This window comes from Pteropus vampyrus, unplaced genomic scaffold, assembly GCF_000151845.1.
Source record: "Pteropus vampyrus isolate Shadow unplaced genomic scaffold, Pvam_2.0 Scaffold85, whole genome shotgun sequence".
NCBI lineage: Eukaryota > Metazoa > Chordata > Mammalia > Chiroptera > Pteropodidae > Pteropus > Pteropus vampyrus.
In genome coordinates this window covers 6,258,045-6,284,414 of record NW_011888866.1, presented here as the reverse complement: position 1 = coordinate 6,284,414, position 26,370 = coordinate 6,258,045, and the positions used below count along the sequence as shown (strand labels likewise).

Here is a 26,370-nt window from a genome sequence, read left to right as displayed (position 1 = left end):
CCCTAAAAGCTGGCTATGTATAATTTGGAAGTTCTAATTATTCCAATTTCCCATGGATATGTTCTGATTACCCAGGACAAACCCAGTTTACATCTGTTGTCCTTGTATAATTATTAAAAGCGTCTCCTTTCAATCAAAAGTGTCCCAGCTTGGGTGACAAATTATATTGTCACTCTATCCTTGGAGAATTTTTAAATTAGTAAATCAATCAATATAAGTTTTGTCTTTTTAAAGTAATGTTTGTATTTCATGAAGTGAGAAAGCCAGGTTAGGAAACGGAAGTGAGAGAGATATTTGTTTAAAAATAACTATTGCAACATTTGCAAAGTTTTCTAAGATGAATTCAATAAGAATCCAACAATAATTTTTAAAAAATCTCTCAGGCATTGAAAACGTTTTGTTGGAAACTGTTGACTCCTCTCAATGCCCTTTCACTTGAGGAATCCACACTTGCTACAGGCCATCAGATAAAACTATAGTTGAATTTTTAAAAGAAAAAAAAATTGTTTTTGAATCTTACGATGAGCATCTACTACTCTAGCTAAGACGAAAGAGAATCAAATTCTTTGTTCCAGGGAGGAACCTCAGGAAATGAGAAGATATAAACAAAATGTTCTACCATGAAACTATTGTCCCTTGAGCAGTGTCTGATTAAAAAAAAAAAAAAAATGTCTTCAATATTGAGTGGATATGGAACAGAGTTGCCAGTCCCTGCCACCCTGCTTTTTCTCTCTTTCTGGGTCACCACTAGGCTCAGCTTCCAGCTTATTTTGAGGTCAATCACGTTTAACGTAGGGAAAGATGACTATGTCAGCAGATTTAGTATTAATGGGGCCTTAAACTTCTTTCCTCTAGTGCTCCAGGTGCTCCCTGAGAAGTGTGGAAATCTGGCTGGTCCATCACATCACCATCATCTTCATCATCAACAAAGCTACCACCTATTTGAAAGTTCTTCATACACCAAGAACTGTTTTAAACACTCTACATGAAGCAACTTACTCATTCTTTACAACCGTATGAGAAGAGACCATTATAATCTCCATGTAGCAGATGAAGAAACTGAGACACAGATGGGTTAAGCGACTTGCCCAAATTCACATAAGTAGTAAGATGTGGAGCCAGGATTCAAAATGAGGAAATCTGATTCCAGAGCCTGTGTGCCCAACCTCTTTCTCTATCACCACTCTAGCATAAATGATAATCTGCATAGCACATAGCTATTTCTCCTGATACCACTTTCCTCTCTAGCTACTTCTCTCCTTCCTTTTTACAGCAGAATTTCTCAGATTCATCAGACAACATGACTATATTTGGTATCTCCAATTCCTCTCCTCCCATCCCTTCTTGAATCCCCTCAATCAGGCATTTACTCCACCACTCCACTGAAATTGTTCCAGCAAATTAGCCAATGGCCTTCATGTTCATAAATCCAATGGGAATTCTAAATCCTCAACTTCCTTGATAAGTCAGTAGCAAATAAGTTGATCATTCCTAACTCCTTGAAGAACTCTCTTCATTGGCTGTTAGGCTCCAGCCCTATTCAAGCCTTCAGATGACTACAGCCCAGTTGACATTTTGATTACAACTTCATGAAAGACTCCAACCCAGAACCACCCTGCTAAGCTGCTCATGAACTCATGACACATAGAAATTGTGAAATAACAAATGTTTGTTGTTTTACACCACTAAAATCCGAGAAAAAGATAACTAATACACCTGGCTACCCTATTTAACAATGCAACCTCTCTCTTCCCAACATTCTCTATTCCCCTTTCCTGGTGTATTTACTTCTGCTGTACTTATTACCATCTAAGATACTTATTTCACTTATTTATCTTAATTACTGACTCCTCTTCTGTCTCCACTTTAATGTAAGCTCTATGAAGATAGAAATGTTTGCTTGTTTTAATAAACAGTCAATAAACAGTCAGCACTCAGTAAATGTATGTTAAAATGGATAAATCTCCTATGGCACTGACTGATTGGTTATGGCTACTTGAAGCCCTGTGTTAATAACAAAGATTGCCTGAGCTTAGAAAGAAGGATACTGCAATCAGTTAGTGATATCTGCAATGGGTATGAAAGTAGGAGTATCACCATCTTCACCATGTATATGCCTTCTCTCTTCTATCCCTGCATCTTTTCTTCAGGCACAATTCATACCCAGTTAGTCTGTACTAATGATAACAGAATCTATGCTTTTTCGAGGGCTCCAGATAAAGCAACTCACTCTACAATTTAACATTCATAACATTAGGAAAATATTTCTTTCCTAATTCTAAGTATAAATGCCAAGATTCAATTTGTCTGTTGGCTCTTGATTATCTTCTGAGGAGACAAAAAAAAATAACTGGTTACCATTATCTTTGAACTAATTTTACATAAAACAGAAAATAAACATTAAGAAATGAAAGCTATAGGGCTTACAGTGGGGAAATTTTAACCTTGAAAACTGTCCAACAATAGAATTCAGAGTTTATGTAAGAGTTTGAAAGTAATTTGCAAAATGGGTAAAATATTTATGCAGGCCCTGAGAATACCACCAGCCTTGCTATGAATTTCAGGATGAAATGTAACTTTCATGAAAATCAAATCTGAAACGTTGCTCGTGGACCTAGTGATCCTCTTCGAAAACATGACCCTCTTTCATTCATTCAAAACATATTTTCTGACTGCCTACTATGTTCTTGACATTGCTTTAGGAATGAGGAATTCAGTAGGGAATTCAACAGACAGAGTCCCTGCCTCAAACATCTTACATTCTCTTCCTCAAACAGCATGGTTTTCTGGCTGGCTCTGCTCACCCCAGTTAAAGAGTTAGAACTCAAGTGTCTAAGAGACTTCTTTGTTCAACATCAGCTCTTTGTTCCTTATCTCATGGAATGCAAGATATTGGAGTGGGAGAACCATACAGTTTTTCTCAGCCTGTCAGTTTTTAATTGGTTGCCCTCAATTTCAGAACCCTTTTTTAAGAGGTGAATTTCAGTTTCATCTTCCAAGTCCAAGTATCACTTTCATAGGATTCTGGGTGTTTTTAAGGTAATGACATCTAGGTTGACCTAGCAAGTCTGGAAAAGTCTGGTGTGGGAAAGGCACTCGGAAGCACAGTGTGTATCAGGTCTATTCGAGGCTCATCCATCAGACTGAAACTTGGATGCATCACAGGCACAAAAAGCAGGTCTGGGTAGGGGTGTGGGTGATGTAATGGGTTCAGTTTTTAATTTATTGGCCATAAGATAACATTGGAAAGTCCAAGAAGATAGGCTTATTAGATAATGAGAAATAAAGTCAATGTCATTTAGCAGTCTATTACTGTATTAGGGATAGCTGACATTCAGGGACTACAGATCAAGAAAAAGAGGGTTGAGGGTGGGTTTCTAGGGCAGAACATTTCACATACCAATTTGACCCTCATGATAACCACTGGGGTAGGTAGAATGACCTTGTTTTATAGATGAAAGATGAGAATCTCTGAGAGAATGGAGTTTGCTCAAGATCTCATGGAGCAAGGCCTGTGGGGCCCCCTTTGACACATCACTACTCTGTGACATGGCTCTCCAGAGCGAAATAAAATATTACTATTACCAAACTTCTGTCCTTTCTGAATTTTTGATGATCACTCTGGCAATAACCTCCTTATAGATGGAAAAGGAAGAAAAGGTAGCCACATATAGAGGATTTCCTCTATATGTTGCAGATGGAACACAAGACTAGATGACTCCTGTCATCCTGCCTGCAGCCAACTGCCCTCCATCTCCACTACAATCTGAGCCAGTGAAATGTAGCTAAAACTCTGATAATTTTTTACTTTTGTAACAGTCATTTAAAGAAAGATAAACAAATTCAAGTAAAATATTTTTGTTTTTAGTAAAACAAGCTACAATTAATTTTTTTTTTTTTTGCAAACCCCAAGTTTCACCTTTGTGTGCCTTGAAATTCCTTGGCAATGCACTTATTTTTGGAGAATCTGAATTTATTAGAGGAATGTTGGGAGGAAGCAAGCTACCTGCCCTCTTAGTTCGGTGTTAGATTTAGTGTGTCCATACTGATTTGCTTGAGGCGTTAGAGCTATGAGACACGGGGATGGTTTGAATCTCTTTCTTGTCTACCTGGAGTGAGGAGCGGGGTGTTTTCTTGGCTCTGTTTTAGAGCAATAAATATCTGGTGGACAAGCAGATCCTGAGTTACAGTGCTTTTTGACAAGACTAGTATGAACTTATCCTATCCTCCCTACATCTGCTAGCAAATTTCCAGGAACTTCAAGGGAATAAGATAAACCTACATCACCCCTTAGAATGTCTCGTGGAGGATATGGGGCCTGTTTTTTCTTGGTGGTGTGTTACACATGAAAGTGTGATTTACTAAGAAGTGTACTCCTTGAACAGAGTAATAAGAACTGTCCTTACCATTTTATCAAGCAATTTATCTGGGCATGGGTTAGGAGTGTTACAACACCATCTCATCTAATACCACTTTCCTCTCTAGCTACTCTTGCAAAGCATCAGTGAGAGATATCATTTTCTCCATTTTACAGATGAAAAAAAAAGCAAGACTCAGTGATGTAACATAATTTGCTGAGAATCACAAAGCTAGTAGGAGGTGAACCAATGAGTATCTGACACGAATGTCGGAAGTATGGCACTTCCTTGCCCGGGTGGGACTCTGTCCCTGGGCCTGTAGCCCTTTTACAGGAAGCGTTTCTCAAATTCAGCTGGCTGCTTCCGGGTCACTCTCCTCTTCTGAATGGGGCTCATGCAGCCCCTGATCACACTGTTGTGCAGTGGGGTTGGAGAACTAGCAAAAAGTGGGAGCAGGGTTTCCAGATTTAGCAAATAAAAATACAAGATGCCCAATTAGATTTAAATTTCAGGTAAATAACAAGTAATTTCTTAGTGTAAGTCTGTCCCAATATTGCATGTGCTGTGTGTGTGCATGCGTGTGTGGATGTGTGTGTGTGTGTGTGTGTGTGGTTTATCAGAAATTCAGATTTAACTGGGGATTGCATTTGAGTCTGGCAATGCGAGACAGAAAGGGAGCACCATTCCATCTTTCAATTAGAGCAGTGCTGGGCTCTGTTCTCCTTCCCAGCTTGGTTCTTCAGGCAGCGCTTCCCCCTCCCAAATTTTCCAAATCTCCAGCTTGCTTTCCTCTCCTTTCATGGATGCTATTTCCCAGTCCCAAAGGAAAAGATATCTGGTGTCCTCATAGTACCTGGCTTCCATTTGCTGATCTTCAAAATAAACAGGCATTGTTCCTTGCTTCTTTTTAGGGACGTTTCATCTAACCATTATAAGAACATGAACAGGGGTGCTAACAGGAGCAATAAGCATGGAGAAATCACAAAGCTTCCAAAATGATCACAAAGTTATCTTGGTATTTATTTCCTGCTTTCTCAGCAGCAGCAGCAGCATTCTCCCCTTCCCCTCCTTCAGTCAACTCTCTTCCTTAGCTGGTTCTGGAGGTCTCCCCAGGGTGGTGCAGGAAGTCCCTCATCCCACAGCCTTCGGGCTGAGTCCTTCCATTCCAAGAGTGAAACTCATGCATCAGTCCTCTCCTTCCTCCACTCCTTCACTAAAGAAAGGCCACTGTTCCTGTGCCCCACATCACTGCTTTGAATGAGACTGTAGTCAGAGGAGAGACGCCCCAAGTGTGAGTATCAACTGTCTCAGAAAACAAACTCCCTTCTCTTTGTACCATGTCGAAAGCTTTCTCTCTTAATTTTAAGTCCGGGGTAACTATAAATATGTTTCTGCCTTTAAACTCTTTGTTTTCTATACACCATCGCATGAGCCTGATGCTCCCAGCACAGCCAGTACTACAATTGTTCCATTTCTGCTGATTTCTACTCATCTGGCTCTCATATCATTGGGCATTTAGGATAAGCCATCATCTGGCAGCCCACTGGCGGAATGTGGGCCACAGATTTTTGGGAGGAGATTGTACAGTGTATTAAAATATTAGCAGGCATTAAAATTACCTCATTATTACTCATGCTTCTGGTTTCTCTTTAAAAATCAGAAGACCCAGGTATCACCAGGTCCTCACTCCTGCACACTGCATGGTGCCTGCACTCCCTGGTTCCCTCCCTCCTCCAGTTTCCTGCCAGACACCTGTCAGGACTGACAGTCAGCCCTTCGTTGGAGAATTACAGGCCTTCCACACACAGATGGCTGACAATGAACGGACTCATGACAAACACACTGTATAGCTGGCGGAGAACCAGGCAAATTATAGTATTTTTTTAAAAATAGGTAGTTGAACATTTCTATAGAAAATCAATTTTTCACTGATGACTGGATGGGCTAACTTGAGGAATATTGAAATACATGCATGTGGTTGTTTTGATTGTTCTTTACAGGTTTAGAATCAAATAATATAAATGTATAGACACAAAATTATATTTCATTAAAATTAAAGGAAAAGTTTATTGGTAAATAATTATAAATTTGGCTTTACTTCAAAATACTTTTAATGTTACTGTGGACAAAAGAGAGGCAACATACTAAACCTGACAAGCTCAGAAGCGGCCTGCATGGCGGGCCCTATAAACTCGGAATCTGAAATTAACCCCATTGGATGGATTGAACACAAAAATTCTTAACTGAAAGGGAGTCATGGCAGGTAGTCACATTCCGAGCCTGTGGCTTTTTTGAAGGTTAATCTTTACCTTAAGTAAGCCTATCTATTGTCTTTTTGCATCTAAGATAACGTTCTCTCGGAAAGTCAGAGTAATCGTTTTTTTTCTGGACCCCTCAGGCACAACCCACCTCACCAGACCTCACAAGACCACAGAACCCTTTATTATTATCCTGTTCCACAAATACCACTTCTATGTGCTTTAAATGTTAATTATTAACTATCATGCACTCACCAATGTATGTGTCTCTATATTTTACTTTTTATATAATTCCAGAGATTTCCCCGCTTTGCTTTCTCCCACCCCCTTAATCTACCACCAATGGATTCCATGTAACCTTCCTTATGTCTCCTCCTTTGATTCTGATGTATAAAGTATGCTGCAAAACTGCCATTTTCAGATTTTGCTTTCTGGCAATTGTCAGTTTGACTCAAATAAACTCAAAAATTCTCTACAGGTTTGGATGTTTCTTACGTCGATATTACAAATGGAGATACAATCTGTTGAATCATTTGGAAATCAGTGTCTCTTCATTTGTGCCATTATATTAGCAGTAGGCAAAAAACATGGCCACACGAACAGAACCTGGAATTTTACTCTCCCTCTGCTAAGACTCAGAAGAAAGGAACATGCTTATTATTAGCATCTAGATAAAAACATGAAAAGCAAAGGCAATATTGGATCTCTTCAAAGCTCCCAGAAGCAGAAAAACATCTTGTGCTGACTTTTAAGAACAGAATTGTTTTTCCTCAGAGTTTAGTAGCTGGCATCATCTGATATTGTTGATCATTTTACCTAAAAAGTTATTCTATTAAATAATTTAAGAAATACCTTTTTTTAAAGCATTTGACAATCATTTTGAGAAATAAAGCTTCCCTAATTTACTTACCCCATAAATATATGTAATATTGATACGTTTGTCATATAATTATTATATTCATCATATTATACAGTACATCTTAATGCATAAATTTTTTTCTTCCTTGTCACAAAAATTAGAGAATTTCCCTAATCTATGCAAATGTAGCCCATATTATTAGGAGATCACAGAACTATGGAACCACAGATTTTAAAACTTCAAGGTGCCTTGGTGCCGTGGGGGATGCATTTTAATGTTTACATCATCGGAGTTAATTAGAGGAAACGCAAAACAACATTGGCTCACGGAGAGGGAGCTGGAAGTGGACCCCACCTGGGCAGAGCATATGTCCAAATTTTGTACAAATTTTGCAGATGAAGAAGTTGAGACAAAAGAGGGGGAATGATTAGGGCAAAGTCTTATGGCTGGTTGGTAGAAGAAGGGCAGGAGCCTTGGGGCAAAGTCTCTGGGTTTACTATCCTTCCCAGCATTGTCTCCTAGATAATGCAAAATGACAGGGTGAGTCCTCTATATAAGAAGTCAGGAGGGCATGTTGAGCACTTCAAAAGATTTTCATTAAAATGATGAAGTATGCAAATGTTTTTCCTTAGTGAAATAAAAGGATATTCATATATAAGACTAGAAGAATACATATTCTGATGTTAACTGTAGTCAGTGTTAACACTAAAATATAAGCTCCACGAGAGCTGAGATTTTTGTTTTCGCTCACTAATGTCTCCATGGCACCAACCACAGTTTTGGAGCATAGCAGCTGTTTGATCAATAGGGTGACCATGTGTGCTGGCTTGTCCAGGACAGCCACACTTATGCCTATGGTCCTGCAGCTCTATCCCTTAAGCTCCCTTCCATTAACAAACATGTCACCTTAAATCATACTAAATATTTTTGAAGGACTAATTTATGAAAGATAGGATTGTAGATTTGTTTTTATTTTCTTCTTTTGATTTATCTGCATTTTCTGAAATTTGTATAATTCTGCATATATATTTGTGTAATAGGAAAATAAAGATTTTTTTTAGAATAAAAATAAAAAATTTTGGCTCCTGACCAAATCAGCTTCAGTTGTTTAAGATATTCAGTTATACAAATTATTTCATTTCCTGATAATAATCTAAATATTATAATAAACTTCTAAAACACAGAATTTAAAAAACACATATCATTACATATGCAATGTCAAAATACTTTAAGAACAACTAGAGCAAAATTGAAAGTCATAAGTTTTTAAAAACTCAGATCACAACAGAATGTGGTTTTCACATCCAGACACTTCTCTTTTAAACAATTTGGAAATTCGGTCTCTGTGAATGAAGAATACAGAGGCTCTTAAATATCTTAATTTTTTTAGTTTTTAAAAAATAATTAATTATTTGTTAATTTATCTCTAGGAGCATTTTGTCTCTGCATTGTATTAAGAAGGCCCACTTACCTCCATTTTCATGAAAAAGGGGTATTCGTAAAAATTTAGTGAAAATCTGTCTGTTCAGAACCATGTCAAAACACAACTTTTCTTATTCTATTCGGCTGAGGAAACAAAGACTTTTTTAAAAAAAAAACAGTGAATTTAATATTGCAGAAATACACTTCAAAATTTAGGGGGTGGGACAAGAGAGAAAATGATGGTGAATGCTGAGGAAAATAAAAGAAGAAAAGCAGGAAATCTCACCCTGCTCACTTCCAAGAGAGAAACTGAATATTATGGGAGAGTGAGAGCTGCAGGACCATTGATAGCAAGAAAGACATCTTTGAACACTGCTGTCCAAAACACTCTCCCCTTCCTGACACTCCCACCACCTGGTTTCCAAGACGTTGTATTCTTTGACTCTTCAACTCTTCACATTTGGGTTCTGTTCCTTTCTCAATCCTGGGGCTCAGGCCTTAGTACTCTGCTGTGGTTTCCTTCTAAGGCTCTTTCTTTACTGTGGTGCTGTCCTCCCACCAATGGCTCATTTTTTTAATCCAGAAATTTCCATCTCACCCGGCATCACCCTAAGAGTTCCACACACCGAATGACTTTCAGATGACTTTTCTTGAGATGTCCTGCCATCACTGAAATATAAATAAATGAGTGTGAAGGAGCACCTACTATGTGCAAGCCACCGTAAGGGGTGCAGTTTAGTCTTTTTACATCATCAGAGTTAATTAGAGGAAATGCAGAACAATATTGACTCACAGAGAGGGAGCTGGAAGTGGACCCCACCTGGATAGAGCATATGTGCATGGGACCCATTTACTGCTTTCATCACTTGCCTTCGTAGGATGAAGCCACATCTGGATCCCATTACAATTATGAAAGGTGCAGGCTTCATGCTTGCTCCAAAGCCCGGCTCTGATTTCACAACCAGCCTGGAGAAGCAGGAGGCAAGTAAATACTTCCTGCTCCATTTGTAATCAACATGCACTTGACATCAATAAACTGGGATAATTACATTATCATTATCATTACCATCATTATTATTGGACACAATTGAGGAGACATTAATAGAGGTTTCTGCAGAATCTTCTTGGGACAGATGGGGCTAACATTGGAGTAGAGGGAGGAGTGGATGCCATTTGTCTCTTTCCTTAGTCAAGTAGATAAGACCACTCTTTAAATGCTATGAAAAGATGTGACTATCTGACCAATAGAAGAACAGTCGATTGCTTCCATTGTTTCTTCCACAAAAATGACAAGATCTCTAGGTCTTGAAATTTTTTTGGAACTTTACAACATTAGAGGAAGAGGCACTTTAAAGATAGTCAAGTCGGCCTCTCTCTCTCTCTTCTTATTTTTGCTGTTGAGGAAATGGAGTCCCAAGGGACTTATCAGCATGTTAGTTTCGTAGAACTCAAATAGACTTCTGGCGTGGGCATCTCCTCTTCCTCCTTTGGTTAAGTAGAGTTTAACCAGGCCACATTTACTCTTCAAGGGCAGTTTCTTAACCAGGGATCCGATTTTCTAATTGCTCAAGACTCTTCACTTTGGCCCTGAGGCCTTCTATACCCGTTATCTAAAGTAATATAAATATTTGAAAAATAGCTACTTGGCCTCTACCCTGAAGACAGAATTGGGATGACTGAACTTTACAGCAGATAAAGGACTGGCTGGGCAAATGCAATGAGGCATCCTCTTCTAAATCTGGGCCTTGGGCGCATTTCATTCAATTTACTCACCTTTCTCGTATGAAATGACCTTCTGATTTTCCTCCACATCTTGATGATTTATTGTAACTAAGAGTTATTTAGAAGAAATCTTCCCGAAGGAATAGGAGAATTATGTAATGTCTTCCCAGGAGGCCAGCTTAGCACTTTAACTCCCCTTCCTCCAATTCAGGGCAGAAACAGGAAAATAAAACCTCATTTAACTGTTTATTCAACCCAAATAACCTTGACTCCAGGGCCTGCCAGAATTTTACAGTGCCAGAGGCAAGGGGATGAGAAACCAGGAACGAAGAAAAGGAAAGAGATTTGTAAAATGTGGGCAAGCGAGGGAAGAAAACAGCTCACACGGCGTGAGTTTCCTGCCTCCTCAGACCCTGTTTATGAAATCTGAGCTCCTGCACCCCCTGACACATGGAGCCAAGATACAAAACGGATGGAAAATGAGAAAACATCTAGCCATTTCCTGACTTCTCCAGTGTGTTCTCACCTTTTACCAGTCGGGCCCCAGACTGGACAGGTGTGAACAACATTTCCTTCACATGCATCCCTGTTTTCCAGTTCTTGTTTCCTGGACTTCAGAGGGACTGCACACTGGAAGGGACCTCAAAGGTCATCCAGTTCATCCTTCTGCCTTTGGGCAACACAATGTCTCACCGTTAAAGATTGCGTACTTTGTTTTGGAATATTCTATAATCCCTGTTGGTCATCTGTTTCAAGGTTGAACCATTCCTTTTCCAAAGTGTTTTCTACTTAGAAGCAAGAGAAAAGGTAGAGAGCATTATAAAAACAAAACAAAACAAAACAAAACAAATAAAAAACACTGGCTTATATTTCTTCCACATGCTCTGTGCATTCTCCTACGCCCCATGTGACAGACAGAAAAAGGGGGTTATCTTCATTACACTAAGATTAGGACCTTAAATGCTTGGTCTAAATCACTGAACCTTGTCGCTTAGGTCTCATGGGTCATTGATGATTTAGCCCTCCTCATTTCACTTCATCCATTGACCTGTAAGTAATTCTTAGGAGAGAATGTGAGTCCCTGTTCAGCTGAGAAGGGAGAAGAGCTGAGAGGGAGCAGAGCTTCGAGAACAATGCTGCCTACCCTGGAGCCTCACACCTGGAGTGGTGAACTTCAGGAGAAGAGCAAGAGCAGGACAATCAGCTGCTTTCCAGCAGGTGGTGGCTTCCTGGGGTTCAGTGAAGAAAAGAAAAAGAGGTTTTTGTCACAAGTGGAGAGAAATGTTTTGTCACCTTAAAGGACTTGCTTCCAGAGTTCATAGGTCTTTTTTTTTTGGAACCACTAATCTAATTCTTAGTAGCTGAAGCTAAAAAGCACTTCAGTATGGCCATCCTGGAGAAGGGTTAGCAGCATGGATACTGAAGCCAGGTTCATGGATTTGAAATACATTTCTGTACTTACCAGCTCTGTGACTATTGGTGAGTTATTTAACGTCTCTATGCCTTGGAGTAGCACGAGAATAATAGCAGTGCTTTCCACATGGGGTTGTTGGGAAATTAAACTAATTAGTATGGTGAAGCACTTAGATCAGTGTCTAGTATAAAGTAAATGCTTTTTTAATGGCTGAGGAAGCTGAAGTCCAGGTCTTGAAATAACTTCTTGAGGTCCCACAACTTTGTACCAGCATTACTAAAACCAGAAACCAGATCTTGTGGCTCTCACAACAATCATCTTTCTACATCATCAAAGTGTTGAGAAGTGGATAGAAGATTAAAATGCAAAAACAGTGTGTGTAGGGAATAAGTTGCAAAATATTAGCTATGAATTCCCACAGTAGTTAATGTCCAAGAATTAAGAGAAGCTATTTTTTTAATTTAATTTTAAAATAGAAGATATTTGATTGTGTTCATGGGCTAAGAATATGGAGGTACTGAAGAGGGTGAGATTGAATGATAAGGGACAGGGAAGTTTTTTTTTTTTTTTACAGCAATAAATTTTACTAGAATTAGAGTTTTGCCCTGAGTCCATGATTTTTTTGTTGTCGTTGTTGTTTATTTATTTATTTTTTTAATTGAAGAAATTATTTGCATTTTTTCTTTTTCTTTTTCTTTTCTTCTTTTTTTCTTTTTTTCTTTTCCTTTTCTTTTTCTTCCCCTGTCTACCTTACCCCTCCTCCCACTCCCCTCCAAGGAGGACTTTAAAAGGAAGAAATGATAAATGGAGCAAAAGCTTGGAGGAAGTAGGAAGGTTTGGTGTACAAAATTCCGGCAGAAGAATATCACCTCCTCTGAGAGGACTGAAAGGAGGTAAACGTGGTGGTGGATGCAGATAACTTCTAGGTGGAAATGGAGTCATCTGATAGCAGGAGTCAGAGTCATCTGCTGAGTGAGAGGGGGCCAATAGAAAGTTTGAGGAGAACAGTATGGATTTTTCATAGTTGCTGTGGGTATGGGAGAGAACATTACCCAGAGGATGAGAAGCTTTGCAGAGCAGAGTTGAATGCAGTAAATGAGTGTTGACTTCCATCCAAGTTGCGGGATATTTTTCCTAGCATCACTCAGAAGCCCAGGTTTGGGAATGAGGATCCAGGCTGGTTGGGATAATCCAGAGTTGGAGATTTGCAGGAAGGTATGTAGAAGGATGAGGTATAGGATTTGAAGTTGTTGGTAAGAAGGATCTGGACTCTGGGAAAAAGAAATAGACCCAGGAGAAGACTGAATGATGGGGAGAAATGGAGGCGTCAGAAGCCAGTATCATGAAGAAGTTGCAGAGTTGAAGGTTTGGAAGTGAGGGTGTTGGGATCAGACACCAAGGCACTGAGGTTCTAGACCTTAGAGGTGGAGCAGTTCTGGGAGATGACAGAGTCTTCAGGATGGCCTTAAAAATGGGTAGCTAGAGATGAGTGTAATATGAGGCCAACTATATATTCATAGCCTATTCTCTGAGTAGGGAAACTGGGCCCCCTGCTCAGATCCCACTTGGTGGTGGTGGGGCACATGGTGGCCCTGTCCCTTATTCCTCTTTTCTGACTGTAATTCAAATTCAAAATTTCTATCATTAATATTATCCCAAAGGTCCTATGAAAGGTTTTGACAGTTGATGCAGCCTCTGCAAGTACTATATTCTTAGAGTAGCTCTGTACTGGTGGGTTGAGCCAGGCCTCATCCAACCGTACTAGAGTTGGCCCTTCCCATCCAACCCAGATTGCTTTTTCTGATGGAGGTTCTCACAGAGATTCTTTGCTTGACCAAACTTTAGTCAGCCTCCTGAAACCTCTCCTAGGCACATCTGTGTACTTCCTCATAAAATCCAGTTTTAGTAAGAACCCTGCTAGGTCAGTTTAACCGGACCCTTCTCCCTTCAAAATCTCATAGGTAGGATTTCTCATGCTACATATTCCCCAGGTGATTTCTGATCATCATGGCTTGTCTTCAGCAAGAATGAACTCTGCTAGGAGGGTTTAATAAGAATCTCCCTGATATTTCTTCCTAGCAATTTTCTATCCACTGCCCCTACCTCGCTCTTTGGCTATAAATTCCCACATGCTCATGCTGTATTTGGAAGTGAGCCTGGTTCTTTTCTGAAGTCCCTTATCCTCTATTGCAATTGTCCTGAATAAAATCTATTTGACCACTTAACTATGGTCCAGCTTTAGTTTTTCTTTGACCGCTCTGATAGGTTTTGAGGAATCTTCTCAATTTCAATCTTGAATGCTTAGGAGTGTGTATCAAAAAATCACAGTGTCTCTCAATAATTCTTTAATTATTACCTGTAAATTAATCTAAACTCCTTCGAACCCATGTGTTTTCGGCACATTAACATGCCCTGGGGTAATGGGTTACATAAATTTATGATCCACTCTGAAAATTAATAGTTTATTTTACTTGCCCTGATTTTCTCCCTTTTAAGCTTCAAAAAATATTCTTTAATTTAAGAATTTTGGATTCACATATTTTATGATTTTAGAGACCAGTTTTCCTCAGCCTTCCCCTTTGTAAAGTTGAGTTCTAATCTATTTGTTCACAGTCATTCCCACTCCCTTCATCATATGACTGTCTCTGAGAGTGTTATTAGTTAGGAAAGTGACTACTATCTGATTAGCTTTACAGCTTTCAAAGCACCTCTCGCCATTCATCTTGTCTGAGCTCCACTGTAATCCTAAAAGTTAGGAAGAGCATCTTTCTCATTGTACAGATCAGAAAAAGTTCAGGTGATTTTCCCAAAGACAGACTTGACTTATGACTCCAAATTCTGGGCTTTCTCCATCTGCCACACACTAAAGCACTGCAGTTAGCAGCATGACTTTTAAAGTTCTAAATTAAATCTCCATCTTGTTTTTTCCCATGAGCTTGGAAAAATTATTTAATTTCTATAAGCTTGAATATCCTCATCAATAAAATCAGGATAGATATTCTTATCTTGAAAGGCCATTAAGTGAATTAAATGAGATAATATCTATGAGAACTCAGTTCATTGTAGCTACAATTCCAAATCCTATATGTCTTTATTAAGAACAAAATTCCTAGTCCTTTTTCTGAATTATAACAGAGACCTCGATAGTCATAATATATAACTATAGTTTGAAAAATTCTTCCGTTATTGCATTATTCCATTATTGCATTATTCTATTATTAATTAAAATTGATTAAAAGAAAAAATATATAACACAAATTAAGAATCTCAGGAATGAAGGATGCTTATTGCTATGGATCTTAAAGATGTTTTAAGGATAAAAAGAAAATAATTTGAACAAATTTATGCCAATACATTTGACAGCTTTGATGAAATAGACAAATTCCTTGAAGAACACAATCTGAAAATCTCTACGTATTTGTTAACTAAACAGAATCTGGAAGCAGAACCTCCCCACCACAGAAACAAAGAAAAAAATATCTCAAGGTCCAGATGGATTTACTGCTAAATTCTACTAAACATTTAAGGAAGAAATAATATAAATTCTACATAAGTTTTTCAAGAAAACTGAAGACTAGCATTACTCTGACATGAAAACTAGGCAAAGACATTACAAAATTACAGACCAATGTCATGAACATAGACATAAAACGCTTAACAAAATTTTAACAGATCAAATCCAAGAATATATAAAAAGGATAATATATCATGAAAAATGGGGTTTATTCCAGGAATGCAAGATAGATCTAAATTTCAAAAATAGATGCAATTAACCATATTAATGGAGTAAAAATGAAGAGCCATATGATCATCTAAGTAGGTGCAAAAATTGACAAAGTACAACATCCATTTACAATTTTAAATACTACCAGGGAACTAGGAATACAAAGTAATTTCCTCCCCCTAATAAAGGCCATCTATGGAAAAATCAACAGCTAACATCTATTTAATAGTCAAAGATTAATACTTTCCCCCCTAAGATTAGGAACAAGGTGTATATGCCTGTTTCCAATACTCCTGTTCAAATTGTACTGGAGGAACATAAGACAAGCAAATCAATAAAAGGCATCCAGATAGGAAACTGTCTTTAAGATGACATCATCATTTATTTAAAAGATTCTAAGGAATTTTTTAAAAGTCAGGACATCTAATAAGTGAGTTTACAATAGCAAGATTCAGAGAGGTTAAGTTGACCAAGATTCACAATTAGTGATGAAGCTGGGATTTGAAATCAGTTCTCTCTGACTCCAAAGCTTGTGTCCTTATCCACCACAGCAGAAACTGGCATTCACATGCCCAATTCCCCAATCTTTCCCATTATGATGGCTAAAGAGACTGTGTGTGTTCTACACGGTCCCTCCCGAAAACAGTGGAACCTCTGTCAGCCTGGGTTCCTGACTATGTGAAATACAAAGTTTTGCATGGTAAGCCACAGATTATGGAGCTGTTTGTTACTACAGCATAATGTATCCTGTTCTGACTGACAAAACATTTATGCTACATACTCCCCACTAGCTTCCCCTTGCAAGCCCTGAGGATCTGTGTAAGAGTTTTAGGTTATAACTCTGTAACAGCAGAGGAGAAAGTTTTGAGGGTCTTGAATCTCGGTCTTAGAAATACAGACTCCCACAAAACTAGACATCACAGATTCAGTTTTACAAAACCGTGAAAAGGCAGTGGCCCCGTTGCAAAACTCTGCTTTCTCTGTGACTTTGCCCGCTATGGCTCTGCCCAGGAGCCATTTCTCTTGATATTAAAAAGCTAAGTCTCTCACAAAGGCCCAGCCCTTTGGGCACCAAGAGCATCCAGAGCCTTCCTGTTTGGGATCTAGTGCCCTGGCTAGCTCCTGCACTTACAGGCAATGTTTTCCTGTGCAGGTCGAAATGTTCTGTGGAAAATATGAAGCAGAAATTGTTGTGATAAGCCCGGAGCTCAGGGGCCTCTGGGGTGCAGCCCTGGTAAGCTGGGTCACCTCATTTCATGAGGGCCAGCCCTGGGGGAGGCTCCACAGGCTTAATTAAAGCCAGCAGGAGGCTGTTTGAAGGAAGAGGAGCAAAAGAGTGAGGGCAGCAAAGAGCAGGCTAAGCCGAACCCACCTCTTCCCACTAGAGACCATCTTGAAAAGCCCAACAGGCTGGAGGCCAGTCAAAACCAATGCACAGGATGAGTGAGGGGGAGCACGGGGGGCATTTCAGGCATCAGGGGGCAGGTGAGGTGGCCTGGGGAGGAAGGCAAGATGGTTGACCCACGGGGTGAAAGGGGAGAATCACTGCTTTTCTTTTGGAAACTATTTCCCAGGGCAAAGCTGCTGCTGATCACCAGGGGTACCAACCAGCTGGGGTGTGGTGGTCCGGGAGGGGGCACAGGAATCCCAAACAAAAGCGCCCATCAAATTACCAAGGAAACATTTGAAAGCCAGGCTCTGCTACCATATCTTCTTTTCGAAGGTCTGTGCCCCAGCCCAGAGAAACCTTCTTTCTGTGGATGTTCTCCTTTTCTGCACTGTTCTGCCGACCTCCTGCATTGGGTACGTGTGTGTGAGCAGCAGCGGCTCTGGCTTCTATCCCTGTGTATCCCTAACGTAATTGCCCCATCTGCAGACCGGGCAGGTTCGACCTCTAGTTTCTGGGGCTACCGGCCTATACCATGCTCTGGGCTGGAGAGCAATAGATGTCTTTTTCCTTCCATAGCCATGAGCTTTGGGATTGCTTTTGAGAGAGCTTGACTTTCAGACCAGCAAAAATGATAAAGGGTTTAACAATGGTCCTGAGCATGACTTTGTACATTTGCAGACCAATTCAGTGTTTGCAAAGCCCTTTCATGTAGCTCGTCTCATTTTCTACCTGATTAACTATGAATCATTAGAGCAGGAATCCTTATCCCAGTCATGTCACAGATGAGGGAATAGAGGCCCAAGAAAAATTAAACGACTCACCAAAGTCGTAAGAACAGACTCAAGCCTTCCCTGCTGCTTCCACTGGGAACGTTCTGAGGTTTTTGTTGTTTTTGTTTTCGTTTTTGTTTTCCACATGTGGGACATTGGTAAAAAATTTCTCTTGCTAAAAAAAAAGGGGGGAGGAAGAAAAAAGAAAAAAAATTGTTTAAAATAGCCACAAAAAGTTGAAAGATCGATACTTTGTTTTTTGATGAGGAAACAGAGACCCAAAGAGGGGAAATGATTTGCCCAAGTTCACCCTGAGTAAGGGGCCACAGTGAGGCCAGCACTCCTTTCTCTTGTGTTCAGAACAGTTCTCTTTTTTACCAAAAATGTGGTCCTGGTCCAGAGCTGTGCGGCATGTCTTTACTTTCTCCTAAGTACGGTCTTGGCCGGCCTTTCTTGCCAGAGGCCAGAGAGACTCTCAGAATTGAGGGCAGGAAGGAGCCTCAGTCCCAGTCTGAGGAACGGGGTTTTACATTTGACCAAGGCCAGGCAGAAGTGAGTTTTCCACATGGTACATACAGTAAGTTAGAGGCAGAAACAGGATGAACCCAGAGCCCCTAGGTCTCCAGGGCACACCGTGAATCTGTTCCCTCCCCTGCCCCTTGAACTGTCCTCCTCAGGTCACCTCCTTCCAGCCTCGGCCTTGAGAAATTCCGGACTCTTTCCTCACTGTCATCCAATTACCTGCCACGTTGGCCTAGGACAGCCCCGTCCCTCAGAGTCAGGTGGGCAAGCTCTCCAAGCTGTTAGGCCCTACATAGCTGGGGTTTTCCTCTTCACCTCTGCCCTGCCCCTGCCACTGGGTGTAAGGCAACATATTTCAGACTATCTGTGTCCGAGAAGAAATGGTGGAGGCGAAGGACAGAGGGAGGTACTCTTCTGTCCTGTTCCCTAATTCTGGTAAGCTTTTCATGACTTTTCCCTCGAGAGCCCTTAATGACCTTGACCACGATGCTGGCAAAGACTGAGAAGCAGCCTCCATGACGGAATTTCAGCTCAGCCTTTAAGGAAGAGTGATGGTGGGTCCATGCTCTCCTGCCTTAGACATGTCTGACTCTCAACTCCATCCCATCTTGGGGTGGCTCATTTAGCTTTGTGCTCCCAACACATACACACAGCACCAGGAGCAGTGCTTTGCATGCAGCACCAGATAATTGCTTAATATTTATTATATATTATTCTATTATAATGTATTATCATATCATCTATTAATATATTTATATTATAATATCTACATAAATATGCAATATTCATGTATGATAAATATATATTTATTAACACATTATTATATGTATCATATTATCATATATTATATAATACAGTATTATATATTATATTATAAATAGTAATATAATATACTATCATATTATATATTAAACAATACATTATAATATGTGATATTATATAACATATAATAATAGATAATATAAAATGTTATTATAATTAATATTATTGACTAATTAATAATCAACACATCCCCGTATACTTGTGCAAGACCAAACCCCAAAGGAGACAGAGAAGGATCCTGAGCAATATATTTCATTAGTTGGAAGAATGAAATCTCGATCTCAAATATACTTCCCAAAATGCTTTCCTTGTACGTTTCCAATACCTTTAAAGGCTCCTTAGAACCATGGTTCTCATGAGTTTTCATCTTCTGAATTAATTTTCTAAGACTAAAACACACTACTTTCACTGACACTCCTGACACACTATAAAATTACTTAATGGTTAGCAACAGGATGCTGTGTCCCGGCCAAAGCAAATAGATGCCTGCTCTAAGGGTCTGGGGTTGGCTGGAAATATACAAACCACAAGTTCTTCAGGAGTTCTTGATTTGGAAAATGCCCACGAGTGTCTAAGGGTTAATTGAATGGATCAGTCTTGCTCCATGCCTCTAGCGCCAGCCCATTCACGAGCCTCAGTTTACTCACCTGCAACGGGGTGGAGAGAGGGAGCTGGAATAATTATGCCTCACTATGGGGCTGCGAGAAACAATTAGAGAAACATTGCAAAGTGTTTGAATGAACAAATTCATCTGAAAAACCACTTGACTGGGTCTCTGGGGAACCACAAACAGACTTTTACAAGTTCACAGTTACTTAGCTAAGATCAGGTGATGATATTTTATTTCAGGAAAAAGAAAACACCATGTGCTAGCAGAGTCGCTGGAGCTTGGGCTGAGTGAGGGACTCCAGGAGGAGGGAGGTGAAAGCTGCCCTGCTCAGCCCCGGGCCTGGGAGGAGCAGTCACCCTTCCCGGTCACTCCCTGGCAGCATCTTCACCAACACTGTGGGTCCTGCCATCTCCTGCCCAGATGTTTGGCTTTTCCTGACATCCACTTCCAGGGCACACTTTCAGTGTTATGTCCTGTTCTTGGGTTTACTCTGCTTTTGTTTCCTTCTAGAAAATTATCATGTGAAAATGACCCATAAAGGCTCAGCATCGAGCTTTGACACATGGTGGGAACTGGCCAAAAGCTTCTGTCTTCTTTACCTCTCCATTTTCCAGACAGTTCTTCGGGAATAAGAGGGTCATATGTCCTTCCTCCCTCCCTCCCTCCCTTCCTTCCTTCCTTCCTTCCTTTCTCTCTCTCTCTCTCTCTCTCTCTCTCTCTCTCTCTCTCTCTCTCTCCCTCTCTTTCTCTTTTCTCTGTCTCTCCCCCCTCTCCTTTTTATGATTTCCAGGATTCTTAGCTCTGGGAATAAAGGAGCTCAGCATTTAACTATACATAATCTGTGAGGTGGGATAAGTAGCTTTATCAATCTCAGTGGCTCAGAGGGAAACATGATGATGCTTGATCTCAAAAGTCCTACAGGCTGCTCTGCTCTAACCTGAAAAGATAGACCTTTATGCCTTTGGGAAACCAAAGGGGGCTTCTGGGCTTCAGTTCCTGCCTAGAATGACTGCATCTATGAGAGTCTGTCTGGGAGGATGGAGATGAGCAAATTCACTCTCATCAGCCTCACCTGTGCTGTGGCCCCTCTTCCTTCAAGATTATCCAGTCACAGGAGAAATTAGCTGAGGACAGAAGACCCAAGGTTAGCCTGGCTATGCAGGTACCACTGTATTATTTTGGCTCATCACGGAACTTCTCTGGGCCTCAATTACTCACGAAGTGACAGAAGCTTGGACTAAATCTCTAGATTTTAAAATTTTACTTTTCTATTTTTCAGCAGTAGAAAATCCTTTCTCAAAATAAGGTCTCTTGCATAGGACCTTATTATAGAAACAGAAGAAAGTGGAGCTACCCTTGTCGAAGGTGGATGGGAGGGCTTGCTCCCTGAATTTAGGGCCCAGGTTGGGAACCAGTAGAGAAGATGCCTGTTCTGGTTCCTTGCAATTCCAGTAGTCCATGATTCTTGTGCCGCAGCCCCTGACTCCAGCTGAAGATGCAGAGGAGGAGTCAGGAACCACAGCATCATCTTCCCTCCCTGTCGTCCCAGCATCCCTGCCTTCTTCTGTGTTTCACAGTAACTGGTTGAAAATAAGATCCTTTGGTTGTGGCTTGACAGTATGGAAAAACGGCCGGCTCGCCCCCGCCTCCTTCTTCCTCAGCCTCCCAGTTTCCGAGGCCCTGGCAGATGTGAAAGCTGACCTGAGTCCTGAGAGGAGGCCTGAGGGGAGCTGGTGACCTCACAGGGGAGGAGATCAGAGGAGGCCAAGCTCATATGACCCAGGCCACAGAGGCGGGGCCAAGACAGCTGCGAGAGCAGATTTGGGGCACCAAGTACTCTGGGCAGCGGGGAGGGAGGAGGCTCCTGAGCCTTCTCTGACTTCCAGGTGGTACCTGCTTTCTCTCGCAGTGATTTTTGTGGCAAACAGTTAGGGAGAAAGAGGGCCGGTAGAATTCCTGGTTGTTTTGCTTTTTTTCACTAATTCCTCATCCTGTACTCCCACCTCCTCAGACTTTATAGGAATTTTCGGTTATTCAACACACCCTCTTTCATGTCAGACTATATTTCATTTCTCACATTCCACCTCGGGGCCTAGGTTAGCAAAGCCCAGCTGCCCCCGTTAACCTAGGTGAGATATTAAACCCCACCCGCCCCAGGAGTGGCCCATCATCCTCCCCAAGCCCTGGGTTCTCTCCCTGGTGAAACAGAGGTGATAACAGTTCTCATGGTATTTTCAATTAAAAATTCCTGAAATGTTTCCAGCATCAGCCAGCCAGAAAGGAGGGTGATAGAGAACAAATGGTGACAAGGAGAGAAAGAAAGAGAGAGAAGGAGAGAGAGAGAGGGAGGGGGTGGTGGAGTGGAGGAGCGGGGAGCAAATACGTGAGGAGCCAGAAGTCAGCAAGGGAGCGAGGGAGAACCGAACCAGAAAACCGATGGCAAGAAAGAGAAGCCGCCAGAAGAAAGATGAAGAAAGGGCGCAGATTAAGCTGCTAAAGTCCAACGGGCGGCCTGAGAGAGAAAGCAGAACCTGTATGTGGAAAAACTGAAACAGCCGAAAGATAAAGTGCTTTGGCGCTAAGTCAAAAAGTGTAACAAAGGTAGCTGGCACTTACTTGGCATTCTTTAGCCAAGTTTTATGTACTGTCCTTAATTCTTCTTCTTTTATTATTCTTCATCATTTTCCTTATTATACTAACCAGAGGGCCCCCTCCAAAAAGGTACCTGAGGCCACAGGGAAGGGAGCCACAGAGATCTAAACACTTAAGGAAGGAGGACGCTTTTATCCCAAAGCCTCGTTGGCTTTTGAGCCATTCCAGAGAACTCGGCCTGGCCCTGACCTCCAAGGCAGGCGCTTGACAAACTCATTTTGTTGAAACTGAGGTGGTCCTGTTGGGAGGGAGGTGCACAGGCAAAGATAAATATGAGAGAGATGGGGAAGAGCTGTTATGTAACATTTCCAAACACACCACTTCAGAGGGCGTGTGGAGGAGGAAATGAGAACCAGTCATTTCAAAAGCAAAAAGCAAACTGAAAACCCCACGATCACCCACTTCCACACAAAGCTGTACAGAGGGGGGAGTCACTGGATCAGCAGGGACTGCTGCCCCCAGGGATCTTCTTGTAGAATTCTCTTGAAAAAAAAAAAGCCATATAAATAGGTTCTTCCGAAGAGTGTGGGATCCTCCTCCACTGTCCCCCAGGCCAGGCAGTGGTGCCATCCACCATCTAGTGTGCACCATGAGAAACTCTGGGGTAGGCTACCTCCACTACCTCTTTGCCCTTCATTCTTCTTTGCCATCACATGTCTGGAAAACACATCCTCCCGTCATCTCCACTATAATCCCTTGGCTCAGACCACCATCCCTTCTCACCTGGGGTACAGTAGTAGCTTCCCAATGGCCTCCCTGCATCGGCTCTTGCTCCCTCTAATCCACCGTTCACCCCATAGCCAGGATGATCTAAACATGGAACACTCGTGGCATTTTGCTGCTGAGAGTTTGCTTATGGCTCCTTATTGACCTCGAATCAAGTCCAAAAGATTGATCATAAGCTACAACACTGCATGCAGCCCATGGCCTTTTTTCTAGCCTATGAACGAACACACTAAATTCCTTTCTGTCTCCGTGTTGTTACCATCTGTAACCTATACATCAGAGTCTCTCCTTTCTGTGGTACAGGATGTTCTCTTAGAACCCACTGAGGGATGGGGCCTTATAGTCTCCCAGGCTTCCAGGGTTCTCCGCTAGTCTGCAACCTTTGCACTGCTAACAATTGCAGGATATGCATAAAGTGATCGTATTGGGCAGTCAGGGGAGCCTTGGCATCCACCCAGCATCCTCCCACACCTCCTTACCTCTAACAACACCATGTCTGTTCCTGCTGACCCCAGTGTAGCCATAAGTAGTTTTCCTGAAGGTTCAAGAGAACGTCCCAAAACTGTACCAAGCAGGAAAATGAAGCATTCTGAATTAACAGGCTAACTTGTCTTCTGGGATGACATGTGGGTCAGGTGGAAGGCCTCACATGGCTCTCTGAATAGATGATGCCCCTACTCTTCCACCCTCATTATCTCCCCAAGCATCACTGTGCCCACTTTCGAGCCCCTCTTGAACTCTCCACATTCAAAGGAGGTAATTAAGATTAAATGAGGTCGTGAAGGTAAAGCCCCCATAATGGTATTAGTGCTCTTATAAGAAGAGCAAGAGAGGCCAGAGCTTTCTCTCCATGCTCAGGCACTGAGGAAAGGCCATGGCAGGACACAGTGAGAAGACAGCCGTCTGTAACCCAGGAGGAGGGCTCTCACCAAACACTAAATCTGCCAGCACCTCGATCTTGAACGGTGAGAAATAAATGTCTGTTGCTTAAGCCACTCTGTCTGTGGTATTTTTTTATAGCAGTCTGAGCTGACTGAGACTAAAGCCCAGTCCCCATTCTTTAGGACACCACCTCTCTCAACAGAAAACTGGAGCCCTGCTCCGGCCCGCTGTGCCCCTGGCTCAGGCATTGGCAGATGCCCAGGCTTTTCCCTGCTGGGAAGGGCATTGCGCAGGTCTGCCTTGCAGGCAGAGTGACAGTGATTTCTTCATCTGCATTTTGGTCTTTCCCCTTGGGAGTTGCTCGTCACTGGTTTCTTCCTGGATCACCTACAGAATATGTGTCACCATGCAAATTAGGTTTTTTTCCTAGCTGCCACAGTCTAGGCTATGAAGAAAACCTATATATTTTTTTCTCTACATGACCCTGACCTTGTGAAACAACTCTGGCTTTTTTTATGCCATATGTAAATTTGCCTCCTTCCTAAACTGTATTCACTACAAAGAGCCCCTGGCTTCAACCTGGATCCCTGTGTTAGTTGAGGTTACATTTCTGTCCCATCCAGGATGGAGGGCACTCTCTTCTTATAGTATTTCTCTGATTCCCCTAGTTTCTTCCTGGAAAGTAAAGGAGGGTCCATTTCAGTTCTTCTCCGCAGACATGCTTTTCCTTTACATTGGAATGTTCCTTCTTCCCCAGTTCTCTTATCTAACCGGCTTCTGCTTGTCTTTCACTTCTCTGCTCAAACTTTCAAAGGAAGTTTGTTCATTCATTCATTCATTCATTCATTCATTCCTTGCTTACTCTGTATCAAGCCCTGGGCCAGATGTTAGAAATACAATGATGAGCCAAAACAAACATATCTCTTTGGAGCTCCCAGTCTTGTGGGAGCAGACAATCAAGTAGGTAGGTATGAGCGCCGCCTTAACAAGCTCCAAGAACGCATTATTGGGGGAGTTGGACCTAGTTAGGGAGATCAAGGAAAGGTAATGAGGGAGACATATGAGCATTCCAAGCAGAAGAACAACCTGTCGTCAGGAGGGAGCAAAGCTCACGTTAAGGCCTGAAAGAGGGCTGAGGCGGCTGGAGCAGAGAGTGAGGGCTGTGTTCTACCATGAGTGTGCGGAGAGAGGGAAGGGCAGAATATGCAGAACTTTGTAGGCTATGCTCTGGAGTTTGTCCGATTCTAAGAGCAAAGAGACATTAAGGCTTTAGATGTGGGATGGGCGGTGGGAGCATCAAAGGGTAGAGGAGTAAAGGTGACGAGTGGCATAATCAGGTTTTCCTTTCAGAAGATCACTGGCTGCATGGTGTAGAGTGGATTGCAGAGCCCTGTGTGGGTGTGGGTGTGGGTGTGGGTGTGGGTGTGGGTGTGGGTGTGGGTGTGGGTGTGGGTGTGGGTGTGAGTGTGGGTGGACCTGCCTGGGGTGCTACAACAGTGGAGGCAAGAGATGATGGTTCTAGTGAAGACAAGGGCATTGAAAACAAAGAAAGGTGCAATATTCTGGAAGATACTTAGCAAAATCAATGAGTTGTTGGCTTCTGCACTGAGGGTGGGGGGAGTGCTGTTCTTTGAGATTGGTAGGGCTTTTAAAATAGGATGTGGTTTGGGTTTTATTGTACCCTCCCTGTACAAACACACCCAGCACTCAGCACCATTGTAATTAATCTTTATCTGGATAGTTATGTGTTTATTGTATAAATTTCCTGGAAAATTATTAGCTCCATGAGGGCAGGACTTGAATTTTTCTTATTCACCAAGAAATCTACAAGGTCTGACTTGGCATTCAGCAAATGTTTGCTGAATAAATTAGTGCTCATCTACCTCCTTCAGTTGCCCTTGGGAAATCACCATTTGAAACAGTCACCATTTATGGAGCCTCCATGCATCTCAAACAGAATTTGTTACTGACCTCACATGTTGGAGTTGAAAAGGACTGGGCTTAGAGTCAAAAGATCTGGACTGAAGTCCCACTAGTTATGTGCTGTGCTAGCAAAAGGTCTATAGATGAGTCAGAAATAGTCAGAAATATGTTTCCTCTGGGGTAGAGCAACCTGGAAGCCAAGCTAATCACAACACAAACTCAGCAATGATCATTCTGAAGGTGTTAGCTTTAACATGCCCTATAATGGCTTATTTATTTTATTTTATTTTTATTTCATTCATTCATTTCATTTTGT

General features: G+C 41.6%; 1 long non-coding RNA gene across 1 annotated transcript in view; it reads left to right on the top strand.

Moving 5' to 3' along the window:
- Positions 1-1,893, top strand: part of LOC111742026 — a 24,844-nt gene extending 22,951 nt beyond the window's left edge. Inside the window, exon 3 of the long non-coding RNA XR_002781157.1 lies at positions 864-1,893. This is a non-coding gene — a long non-coding RNA (uncharacterized LOC111742026). The remainder of the gene's footprint in view (positions 1-863) is intronic.
- The last annotated feature ends 24,477 nt before the right edge of the window (positions 1,894-26,370 follow it).